The following is a 13,737-nucleotide window of genomic DNA, read 5'->3' as shown; positions in this document are numbered from 1 at the left end:
AACAAATGACTGCTATTAAGACTCCTGATCCAAAGCCCATTATAGCTGACAGAAAAGCTCTCGGAAGTTTCGACAGGCTTTGCATACCACCTGAAGTTAACATTAGCTAGACTGATGGAAAATTTATATCTTAATTGATCACATAAAATTTAAGACACAAAAAAAGCCATAACTTAAGATATCTATGGGAAAGATCAAGATACAGTAGAGGACTGAAACCATTGCAATAGCCACAAGGGGTAGAAATTTGTGCAATTTTAGTTTAATAAAGTACATTGCTACTCGTAAGGTGACAAACAGCCAGGCTGTGTTTTTGTTTGTCGAATTTCCACAAAACCCAGTCTTGTCCCTTAGCAGCAAAATGCCAAACCAAAGAAAAAACCTCCAAACCATCCCCCAAAAATGGAAGTGGAGCACATCTGGCTGGCAGGTCAGACAGCTCTCCTCACTTCCAGAGGCAGGCTGATGTCCTACTGCAGCAGATAGGTATTTTAATTATTTTTTATTGATACAAAGTTGATATCATAATATTAATAGTGTTATATTTATTGAAGAATAATAATATAGACATATTACATGCTTTGTTGAAAAGGAAACCTTATCTAAGAGCTGATTGTGTTGAACCAGGTTACTGTAGCCCAAGCTATGGGACAGCTCTGACTTAGGAAGTGAAGAATTTTTGGCCAGAAACTGCTTTCCAATGTAGAAAAGTGAAAACAGGGCCCGATTCACCTGCTGCTTCCTGCCCACTGACACCAGCCCGGCAGTCTGACGATGCGTTACTACAGGTTTAAATGAGGACGGAGAAATTGCAACAACCAAAAAGGATGAGAAACTTGAAGGAGGGAAGGCAAGGGGGGCTACCTTCATGCTGCTGCTGATGTGGCAATTTTGGAAGAATTTCTGTTTAATATGTGGGTGACATTTGGAGTTCAGTGCTGGCTGGTGTGTCAAATGATCCTGAAAAGCATATTTAGTACCTTCAGCTGTAATAAGAAAGACTGTTGATAACCGCTGAAGCACCGTTTTCACAGATATACACCTTTTTCCATTGTAAAGTGATTGTAAAACATGAAGGTAAGAGCTTCAGGGGACTGTCTGGATGAGGGTCTGATAGCTAGCTGTGGAAATCTTCAGTGCACTCGGTCCTATTGATAGCTGCCAGCTAACAAAAAGGCTGCCAGCAAATCCTCCACTCATTTCCATTTTCATTGGCTTTTTCGAGAGCAAGACCTGAACATTTGGAGCATCCTGCCTTGTCAAAGCCAGGCAGCCCTGTCACTCACTCCTTTTCATGCAGTGATCAGGCTCTACCTTTAAGTCCCAGAGATTGTGCCGGTGGCTCCAGCCGAGAAGACGCTGCAGACTCTTGCCACTCAGATGGTTAGAAAGCTCTCTGGGCTGAATGTATTTACGGCTTATTTTTTCTCCCCTTTTGCTCTTTTGCCAGAATTGCCCTTTAGCTCAAATAGCCCTTCTCCACCTGGCATTTACTCTTGATATATTTCTAGAGAGAAATCACATCTTTCTGCACCTTCCCTTTGGTGAGCTAAAACAAGTTCAGCTATTTTTAGTCACATTGTGCTCTTCTCTCCCTTGACCACCATCTTAGTCTTTCTCTCACCTGTTGCAGAAAAAAATAACAACCCTCTTTCTGGATCATAAATGACCATTATATACTGTTCCTACTGTCTTTATTCCTCCTGATCACATCCTTTCTTGTGTTATTCGGCCACACTCTCCCAATAACTGTTGTCACTCTCTTCCCCTGCCCCAACCCTTACCTCATAATTTATATTCAGTCTTCTTTTGTGCCACTAATTCTCTTTTCCCTGTGCTGTCCACTTGCCTTCTGATGTAAGGGAAGGAGAAACCCTGAATTAAAGGTGAAGGGAAAGCTTGCGCTTCATCTCACTGATAAACAACAGACCAAGTCTTCTGGATCTTTCGTTCAGCTTCTTTGACAAGGCAAGAACAGGTTTTGAAGCACAGAGAAAACCAGATATCGACAGGTGACGGGTATTTTCCAGGGTGCCACATTTCCTCCACAAGGTCCTGGGGCTCGGACATAACACACCTCTGTTATGCTGTGGGCATTAATGCTGGCAGGAAGAGACTTTATACGCTGAATTAGCTCGGGGTTTGAAACTGAAGCCATCGTCCGCACGTGAAAAAAGGTGCTCGGGATGGGGCTGCGGCAGACCGCACCACCTACTCTCGCCAGCTCAGCTAAGCATAAAAACTGCTCACAAATGTCGCGCTTAATAACCACCCGGGGAAAACCAGCGGCAACGGCAACGACCAAGCACGGCGCAGAGCAGTGCACTGTGCTGATAACAAATTGCTGGTGTCTGGCTGCCCAGCGCGGGTCGTGCCCTGTGGGCGCAGCCAGCAGCCTGCTGGAGCAGGGCTGTTTCAGAAAGCCAAAGGAGCTTTCCCGCTAATGCAGCGAGGTGTTTTAGAACCCACCACCAAATATGAGCTGACATTTTCTAAAATGACTAAAACTGCCTGCCCTTTCCTTTTCTTTTTTTTCGGTACTCTGTTTGCAGGGCTGCAGGGAAACCTGATTTCCAAAAGGTCCCTGCCAAAAATCAGATCCCATTCAAGCCCCAAGACAAGCTGTGATCTCACAGCCAGCCACGACCTGCTGGTTCTAGCACTAAATGGGGAGATGCCTTGTTTGACGGGACAGAAATTACCTGAAGACAAAGCTAAGGGCAAAGGTCATTTAATAGTTTAATAATTGCTCTATTCAATAATTTAATAACCTGATCCATGAGCAGCCATTGAGCAATTAAATTGTCAGTGTCAGTCCTCTCTATGCCAAATACCTCTTACTCCACAAAGGTGTCATGGACCGTCTGCTACGCCTGGGTTTGGGTGCACCAATGCTCAGAACGAGCTGGAGGCACCTCTGTGAGGAAGGTGCCAGTTTTGGTACTGAGGTCTGAGGAAGCTGGGGAAAAGAGGTGATATTTATTTGCATCCCCACTCTTTTGTATCTCTTTTTGCCACACAAAGCCTCAAAGTCTCTGTCTTTGTCGAAAAGACAGGTGGGGAAGATGGGGAAGAAAGAATCTGGCCTCAGCTCCCCTTCCTAGGAGGGCACATTTTTCCAGCTCCAAGGGAGCTGATGGATGTCTGTCCCCAGAGACCTTCATCTCCCCTTCATCTGAAGGATGATGGAGCTGCTGGGATGCCATCCCACACTGTGTGCCAGGAAAAGCCTCTCTGTGCCTCTGAGGCTGCTCTACAGCTGATCCTTATGGTGCCTGAAAAGATGCTGTGTAAAGGGTCAAGTGCAGTACCAAGAGGAATTTGTATTATTAAATACCTATCTTGTTTGGACTTCAATTCTCTTAGGTTTCTCCATTATACTGTATCAAGGATGAAAGCAACCCTGGAGAGGGAAATGTTGAGCACTACACTAAAATTCATTCTCATCAGAGCTGTTACTGCAGGACAAGAGGATTATTTATGTTTTTTCACATAACAGAGTACTTGTCACAGCTGCAGTTGTGGGCTTTTTTAATCTAATTGCTGACTTGAAATGCAAATGACTGTAAAATTTCACAGACACATTTGAAAAATGCAAATTGCATGTGATGACAAAGTAATTTTCATGTACTATTTTTCATTGCTCATAAGTAGCATTTTTTTGTTTGTCTGGGGATATTTTTTTTGAAACTTCCCAGGCAGTTAAAATGCCTAGCTTAAACTATGGAGATACATCCTAGTATTGACAAATACAAATGCATGTAATATTAGGGAGGTACTTAGCACATATTGAAGAACAAATACATTACAGATAAGCATGCTCTCTGCAACCTTAATTCCCATTGCTGCATATGACATAATGCAGTAAGTTGCAGGTCCTTATCTGCATGATTTTTCCTGCAGTATCTACATACCAGTGTAGGCCAAAGTTTTAACAACAGTCCGGCTAAAACGTCTAAATATTTGAAGCTGGTGGGGCTCCTTGGATGCTCAAAAACTTCAGTCAGAGGTCTGAAAATGTAAATTTGCCCTCAGGAGCACGGCTCTGTGACGGTGGGGTTAAGTGTGGGTGTGCAGTTTGGACCAGGCAGCTACTCTGTGGTTGCCTGCAGCTGTTGGGTTGGTGACGCTGGTGGTCCCCCCCTTTCTATTTTTAAAGATCTTGGCCTTTAATGTTTGTGCTAGACCGTAGCTGTGTACTTGCTAAAAAAGTGGGATGAATCCCAGTTGTTGGAACAAATTGCTCTTGCTGAGAACAAAACCAATCAGTTATTAACATAACATGCCAGTAGGAGGCTTGCCAAAGTTGACTTAGGCCTCCAGGCGATAATGCTGTGCAAATAGCATTAGATTGCAACTAAAAGCCTGAAACTGAGGAACAGGAGAATTGCAAAGCAGATGTGTAGCAAGCAGAAAACTAAAAGAAGAGGAAGACATAAGAAAGATCTGTAACAACGTAGGAAGTTCGTGGCTTCTCTGCAAAAATACTCCGAAAAATGAGCTGGCATGTCAGTGCCACAATTTTTGTATGCACATGCAGTGTACCCAAGAGGGATTAACTTATTTTCAGAGATAGATGCTCTGCAATTTCTCCAAAAATCAGATTACTGGTGTCTGTCTCAGGTTGAGATATCCAATAACAGACCCTTAAAATTGCTTACTACCTTAGCTGAGATCATAAAAGAAAAACCAGAAATCATTTGCAGACAAATGTATACTCAAGGCGGATCAAACTACAGCCTTGTTATTGGCAAGTTATCATGGAGTTTTGCACCCTCAAAATTTCTGTTCCTTCTGATGGATGGGAGCTGATATTCAGATATTTTTTTTTAGGTTTTGTTCAGTGGATTTTATAAGATGCAGCAGTGCTTAGTCAGTGGATCTAGGATATTTTAAAGATATTTTTAGGAGACTTAAAGAAAGATTTAGCTTCTAGTTGCTGAAATCTGATATCTGATATATACACACACATACAGGCAGGAACACTCAAAGGGAGTTCCGGAGAAATACCTGCACAGAGCTGCCTGTGATTTTTCACCAAGTGGAGACAGCATGAGCTTAAATGAAAGCAGAAAACCCATGACTCCACAGCTCTTCATACAGTCTAACAAATCCTTCTGAGAGGCAGAGCTTATGAGCTTGGTATGCCTTCCCTGTGGCTCTGAGACGGAGACCCAGACGAGCATCTCTAGCACCGTACAGCTCTGTGCTGTGCCAGCACACAGATTGGGTCACCACTAGTTCAGGCATATCTACGCCATGCTCCATTGCATCATGTAAACATGCCCCTCATGTCCCTTCTGTTACTCTCTGAATGGTGCAAATGTACAGTATAATCAGCTGCATAAAGGCGGAGGTATAAATAACAACAACTGATTAGGAGAACATTGCAATTAATCACAAGAATGCAGGCTCGATGAACTCTGTTGTCATTTTTAATGAAGCATACATTATAATTAGAGACACCTAAGGGGAATTGTCAGCACTTGCCAGTGCAGATATCTCAAGTACAAGAGTACTGCATCAAGAGCTTGTTCTCACGCCATTTGTTAGGCTGTTTGAGATTTCTTCACGAACTGTGAACTGTGTCTCAGTGATGGCTAGAAAACAGCACAGAGGAGAAGAAAGTGAAAAAAAGAGAGGAAAAAAAAAATAGGCTTGGGCTATTCCTTTCTATTTCTGCAGGGCTGTGTGTGGTCCTATAGGGTCTGCAATAACTGTGAAAGTAATGCAGAAGAAATCCCTTCTGTGACATCCAAATACAGACGCATCTCAAGGGTGGGATACCAAAGCAAACACCAGCAACAGAAATGTATTTCCCTTTAATATTACTAAACTAATACTGACATTCCTAGGTTTACAGTAGGGGATATCAGAATAAACAATTCTGCACACCCAACTTTGAAGAAAGGCAGTGTCTGCACAACTCAGCTGTATGTGATGAAGTCTGATACACACAATCTAAGATACTAGTTATGGTCAAGTTTGATAATTCTTGATGTGATTAACTTATGTGATCCACATACAAGGTTAATTGATTTTCCCACAGAAGGTTCCTGTTTTCTTTAATTTGATAACTCATCCATTCTGTGTATCATCCATCAATTTCAGACAGTCTGTTCTTCTGTGGATCATTTTCCCAGGTAATCTGCTTGTCTGTGGAACATCCACCAAATTTTGTTTTACTTCACATCCAGATTAACAATATTTTAAGACATAGTAACTTCTTGGTATTTTTCCAAGTGTGATTCAGGATAGATTTAATATATTGTATTAATATATAGATTCTTCTTTTAGAGTTCCCAGATTTCTCAGGGTTCCTAGAAATTAGACTTACATAGCTGTAGGAAACCAGGCACAGTCAACATGGGTTCACAAAGGGAAAGTCCTGTTTAACTAATTTGATATCCTTCTATTATAAGGTCACCCGCCTTGTGGATGAAGGGAAAGCAGTGCATGTAGTTTTTCTGGGTTTTAATAAGGTGTTTGATACCATCCCTCACAGCATCCTTCTGGACAAGTTGTCTAACTATGAGATGAGCGGGTTCACGGTGCGCTGGGTGAAGAACTGGCTGAACGGCAGGGCTCAAAGGGTTGCAGTGAATGGGGCTACATCTGGCTGGCGACAGGTCACCAGCGGTGTTCCTCAGGGTTCAATTCTAGGGCCAGTTCCGTTCAATATCTTTATCAGTGATCTGGATGCAGGAGTTGAATGCAACATCAGCAAGTTTGCTGACGATACCAAACTGGGAGGTGCTGTTGACTTTCTTGAGGGACAAGAGGCTTTGCAGAGGGATCTAGATAGACTGGAGCACTGGGCAATCATCAGTGGCATGAAATTTAATAAGAACAAATGCTAGATTTTGCATCTGGGATGGAGTAATGCCAGGCACAAGTAGAAACGGGGAGAGGAGTGGCTGGAGAGCAGCCCCGCAGAAAGGGATCTGGGGGTGCTGGTCGGCAGCAGGCTCAGTACGAGTCAGCCGTGTGCCCTGGCAGCCGAGAGGGAAAAACACACCCTGGGGGGCATCAAACACAGCATGACCAGCCGCTCAAAAGAGGGGATTATCCTGCTGTATTCAGCGTTGGTGCAGCCTCACGTGGAGTACTGTGTGCAGTTCTGGGTCCCACAATTGAAGAAGGATCTTAAAAATCCTTGAATGTGTCCAGAGAGGCAACAAATCTGGTGAAAGGGCTGGAAGGAATGTCCTATGAGGAGCGGCTGAGGACTCTGGGCTTGTCTGGTTTGGAGAAGAGGAGGCTGAAGGAGGGGACGTGGAGAGGGAGGAGCTGATCCCTGCTCCCTGGGATCCAGTGATGGGACACGTGGGAATGGCTCAAAGCTGCGCCAGGGGAGATTCAAAGTGGACATTAGGAAGCATTTCTTTGCCGAGAGGGTGGTCAAACACCGGAACAGCCTTCCTAGAGAGGCAGTCAATGCCCCAAGCCTGTCAGTGTTTAAAAATCATTTGGACAATGCACTTAACAGCATGCTTTAGCTTTTGCTCAGCCCTGAATTGGTCAGACAGTTGGACTAGATGATCGTTGTAGGTCCCTTCCAACTGAAATAGTCTACTCTAACAATATATATGGTATTATGTAACATTGCTATACTATTTATATACATATTTACTGTATACACAATATAAAAATATATTTGAATATGTATTATTTCACAAATTTATATGTATACATTTCTAACTTCTTACTAGTACTAAAATCTATCTAATTAGGGCAAAGTTATCAAACTTGTTTACCTACATTCATTTGATTGTTTTCAAGCTACTACACCTTGGATGGCATTCCTAGCTGACTTTCAATCATATTTAAAACACAACCTGACATTCTGAAGAATAGGGGAGTAAAGCTACCTCAGGAGTTCCCATGAGATAGCTGGTGGTTTGATTTGTTTAGTCAGACAATATCTATAAGTCTCATACTTATACACTAGTGTTCAGAGGAAGCAGAAGATTGTTGAGAGCCTGATGTAAGAGCCTGACAGCATGGTTAAGTGCTTTTTTCCCCTCAGAGATTACAACTTGCATGAATTGTGACACAGACTAGTCTGAGCTAGGAGGGAAATTCAAGAAGGCTGGGGAATAGAAAAACAACACTTTCAAGAGCCTTCCTGAATATTTATCTTGTTTGGGATATATCTGAGATCATCCTTAGGGTCAAAGACTCCTGTGCATCTAATTCAAAAAGTTAAACGCGATTAAGTGCTTTTTTCCCTCAGAGGTTCCTTTTCTTCAATTATGTATCTGAGAAGAGCTGCCAGGCATTGCCCAGAGATATTTTTTTGTAAGTGGATGTGAGGAATAGGAACAGCACAGTAGTGAGCTTTGTTTGTGATTGAAAGGCAAATAAAGATCATAGGCACACACAGCACTACTTAAGAAGCACAATACAAAAGACCACCTACCATTAATCTCCCTCTCTGAATTTTAAGAACTTTATGCACATTCCTTTTCAATTTGGTGGACAGCCCAAACTGTTTGAATTTAAGCAGGAGGGTTACAAACCTCCTGCCTTTAACTGTTGGCATCCAGAGGTACTCCAAATCGTAATTAGAGCGAAAGCAAATCTAAAAGAGGGAAAGGAGGAAGATGGGATGTGCCATAAAAAGAAAGGTGGATACAGGTAGTCCTCTTGGTCACAGGCAGTCATCATGCCTGTCCACAGTGTCAGGAGATGCTGCCTGGCTGTACTGACCTGAAGAACAATTTTGGAGTGGGCTTCCCACCCAAGTACAGCTCATGCTAATGAAACAGAGCCAGTAGCAGGGTGACTGAATGGGTAATGAAAAACAGGTTTCTTTATGGAAAGAGATAGGTGTTGTTTAAAATGGCAGCCACCACTCCACATTCAGATAAACTTTGGACTCCTAAATACCTACTTGTAGATCAAGGGCAAGATGGAGAAGACATATGATACCATTGAGGCAAAATAACATTTTTTGCCATTTCCAGTTAATGTATTTTTTACAAAGACATTACACAGAATTTTCCCTCTGTGTATGTCTCTCTCCCTTTTGCACACATGCTCTTCTTACATAACTTGAAAATTATAAACATCTCAACAAGTGGAAGATCCCAACAGTATCATGGGAATGGTATGAATCTGCTCCCACCCAGCTGAAGTGAGTGTTGCTGTTGCTATTGTTGTTTTCTGTCCCCAAAGTGCTCTTCATCTGTGGTGGCCCTGAAGAGGAAGGATGAAAATATATAGAGACCCTTAGGACCAACAGACAAATGACCATATGGCTACATTTTGTAACTAGATATTAAAATTGCTGGTTCAGAAAATCACTAGCTTCCGCAGCTCACACACAGTTACAGAAGAATGTGTGACGGCATCAGGAAGCAGTGTCCAAAGACTTCTGCACTGAGAAAATGCTGTCTCCATGTCAGCACATCACCTCTGACTTCATTGCACTTGCTGTTGATTTACACCCCTGTAACTCAGAGAAAAATTAGACCTAGTGGGGCAAGAATGTAGTAGTAAAAAATAAAAACAGCAAACAAAAACCAGATGACAAATCACTGAAGAGACCAAAATGTTCATCACTGATGTAAGAGAAACAGCTGTTGTCCAGGTTATCCTTAAAGTACAGATGGCCTGAGCTTCCTCTTCATCTGGATTTGAAAAATTACAGAAAAAAATGAATCCACTGCAAAAATAGCAGTGTGAATTCCTTGTGCTCTTTTCCAACATTTTGAAAATTGCCCAACTGTGTTATGCCTTTGTTACACTGCTGCAAAACAAAACAATGATTCTTTTTTGGGATCAGAGCAGACCGATTGAGCCTTCATTCTCAGTGACATCCAAGGAAACTCTGGACACTGGTTAGGGCTGAGGTTGGGCCATTCATGATGCAAGTATCAATGGAGAACACTTATGCTTTCAGTCATTTGTCCCTTTGGAATAAAGAACTTTGTTCCACAGCAAGACCAGTACCCAAAGTAGAGGCTGTACAAGACTTCCCTAATGAGAGTCTTATGCTCTCCATGGAGTGGGGCTTTGTAACGGCGACTTACTTCAATTTCTCCTTACTCAGTTAGGCTACCAATGATCTCCATCCTTTATTTTCTTGCTAATGCTGTTATTGACAGGAGGGAAGGTGGTTTGTTTATTTTTTTGGTTTGCCCTTCAGCAGTCTGGAGAATGGCCGCTTCACTGCAACAACTCACACAAAATTTGAAAAACATAATGTGCCCCTCTCAGTTTCGGTTCACATGTGCTGTGTCTCACCAAAGTGTCTCAGTGGGGAAGGAATCACTTCTCTACCTTCATCAACTCACAGAGGAACTTAGGCAAACAGCTTCGAGCAGATCACTGACTTCTAGCTGGAGAGGCCACCACCTCACCTTCCTCACGTTGTCCCAGTGCTTGGCACAGAGTGGGAAAATGGTCAGTAAACAGCCCGGCTTTGCCTCATCTTCAAGCACAAGAACCTTCCTATAAATACATTTCCAGCAGTCTATTAAAATTGGATTTCCAGTTATATCACAGGATTAGCAGGTAGTACACTGCCTCTGAGATCAAGACAGAGGCTGAGCATGTGCTTGGGTGCTCCTAAGCTACCTCAGCGAGATGCACAGGATCCCCTTGAAGGGACATTTTATAACCAAAGCACTTGCCAAGACAGTCTCTCCTCTGATACTTCCTACTGTCCTTGGAGGAGAGGAGTGAGGAGGGCAGGGTTCAACCGGTATTTATTAGGACTCTAACTTTATTTAGGTGCTCACACTGTTTTCCCAGGCACTGTACCTAATCTGCAGAGGCAGACTTCCTCTCAAAGAACAATTTAAAGCACATTAGTGACTCTCCTCCCCTTATTTGCCCTCCAGACATTCCTTACCTGCTCTGTTTTCTTCATAGGAAGCTAGGCTTCAGACTCAGACACCTGATGGTAGCTATTTGTAGCTCTGAAGCTCACTTCAGGAACCCACTGATTAAAGAAGATCTATCAGTTTCATAAACACACTCCAGTCCCATCTGTATCTATAGCATATCTGTGCCTTCAGTGATAGATGGAAATTCAGTAATTATTTATCTAATAAGTTGTGAGGCCATAAAGGCTAGAATACATCTTACTGCAGAGTAGACAAAAGATTTTATTGTATAAAAGCAATTGCAAGATTTGACTGTGTGCAATATTAAAAACGTAAAGAAGCCATCTGTCTTTTCTTCATGGAGAAGGGTTTTGTGTGCTATGCAGTCATTAATGATGCATGCTGGAAGAGTTTGCTATACTTGTTCGAAGTGAAGCTAGCACTGTGCCTAATGGAACACCCGTTAGGGTTCCTAGAGGTCAAAATGCTGTCAAGAAAGATGAATGAGTTACCTAGCCAGAAAAAAAAGCATTACCACATTCATGCATTCCTGGTATAGAGCAACACAAACAGCAGAATGTGAAAGCAAATTTTTCTCAGAAAATCTTCTATGCCCTTCCTCTTCATATGCACATGTCCTGGTTTCAGCTGGGATAGAGTTAATTATCTTCCCAGTAGCTGGTACGGTGCTATGTTTTAGTTCAGTATGCGAAGAATGTTGATAACGCTGATGTTTTCAGTTGTTGTTAAGTAGTGTTTAGTCTAAAGTCAAGGGTTTTTCAGCTTCTCATGCCCAGCCAGCGAGAAGGCTGGAGGGGCACAAGAAGTTGGGAGGGGACACAGCCAGGGCAGCTGACCCAAAGTGGCCAACGGTGTATTCCATACCATGTGATGTCATGCTCAGTATAGGAATCGCTGCTCGGGGACTGGCAGGGTGTCGGTCGGCGGGTGGTGAGCAATTGCCCTGGGCGACATTTGTACATTCCAATCCTTTTATTATTACTGTTGTCATTTTATTAGTGTTATCATTATCATTATTAGTTTCTTCTTTTCTGTTCTATTAAACCATTCTTATCTCAACCCATGAGTTTTACTTCTGTTCCCAATTTTTCCCCCCATCCCACTGGGTGGGGGGTGGGGGAGTGAGTGAGCAGCTGCGTGGTGCTTAGTTGCTGGCTGGGGTTAAACCATGACAGCACATTTTTAGCATAGATACACGTATGCCATTCACAAATATCCCATACAAACCAGTAAGTAGTGTTCCATTTATAGTTCACTTGAGGACGCTGATGGAATAATGTTTCATTATACCTGTCTACATAAGCTTATATACACACACACACAAACTGTGTATATAGACTTTGTTGAGGTTAAATTCAAACATGTGAAAGACTGAGCAATAAACACCCAGTTTAAGCAAAATCTATAAACTGTTTAAAGGGCATTAATGCTCCAAACTCTTAGAGCACGAATAGATGTCACTATGCAGCTCAGTGTATACTGCCTCACATTAACTTCAGCACTGGCTTACATAGAACTTGTGAAGCTAAAATAACACTACTACCATTGCCAAAAAAAGCACTCATGAGCTGGGAAAACTCAAATTTTGCTTATGTAATTTGAATGTAACACCATGTATACCTTATGAGAGAGTCTTTAAATGTTCCGACACTACTTTTCCATATGAAACTTAGCATATATGTCATCACAGACTGATTTGCACTTGTTTCTGACACAGCTTATCTTCGAGATCATTAAGTCTACAAACAGCATTATTTCAATTTTTTTTTTGTTATGGTAGTTTTGCCTGAAGTCTTCACAGCTTTTAAAAACACAAATAGAAGAGAAACCCAAGGTGCCTTTAGGTACCATCCTTTTGACATTGGTTTGGGCAATCCACAGGGTTGGCACTTTGAGTCGTTTTGCCTGGGGTTGGCGGAGGCCCCACAGCAGGAAGGGTGCCGTGTCCCCACCTGCAGGGACCCCCACCAGACCCGGTAAGGTTGTTGCATTTCACCACTATACGTTGACAGCTGGAGAAGACCGACACTCAAGAGTTTGGGGATATAATTCTCTATTTCCTTCCATGTCAGCCCCAAACCTAAAACTATCAACAGGTTTTTACCTCGAGCCTGCTCTCTACTCACTGATCTTTTCCTTCCCTCTCTACCTACTCTTCCCCATCCCTACAGCAACCACAGTCCATTCGGCAACCACATTGCTGAACTGGTCTCTATTTCTGTGAGCTCCCTCTCCCTCTTCCCCAATCCTCACCCTGAGACACCCTGTCTCCTGCTCTGGGCCATCGGCTTTCTCTGCCCCAGACCCTCTTCCCACCTCTGGGGACTACTCCCAGGCTTCAGGCTTCAACTTCCTCATCAGTCTTAATATCCCTGACTGAGTTCAACTGAGTTTATATATGCACCTGGAGGGCTCTAAGGCTTGTGCCTTCTGTAAAAAAATCAGGGTGTATAATTTTTCCTCAGAAAACAAACTCACAGATAATGTGATAAATTCATGAGAACTGGCAGCATTGAATACTATACATTGCTCAAGGCCCCTGAAAGTCACTCAGTATTTTACTGAGTATTACAGTAATACTCAGTAAAACAGACCACGCTGAAGAATTTTGTGAGCTGGCAAATACACTCCCAGTCCATCAGAGAATATAACTCGCCTTGCAGACAGCACAGCAGGACCTGCTCCCACACCCCACTCACCCCTTGGCCCAAGTTTCAGAGACCATCAAACCAGCCAGCTGAGACAAAGAAGAAAGGAAATGCTCTAAGAAGAAAAGAGCTACAGTAACATTAGAGGACTCAGTATGACGCGAGGAAAGGATTACTTTTGACTTCTTGTTTCTAGCGGTGTTTGCAAACCCTTAGAGGAGTTTGTTGTGCCT

Source organism: Accipiter gentilis, chromosome 31, assembly GCF_929443795.1.
Source record: "Accipiter gentilis chromosome 31, bAccGen1.1, whole genome shotgun sequence".
Taxonomy (NCBI): Eukaryota; Metazoa; Chordata; class Aves; order Accipitriformes; family Accipitridae; genus Astur; species Astur gentilis.
Note: the sequence above shows the minus strand (reverse complement) of the source record.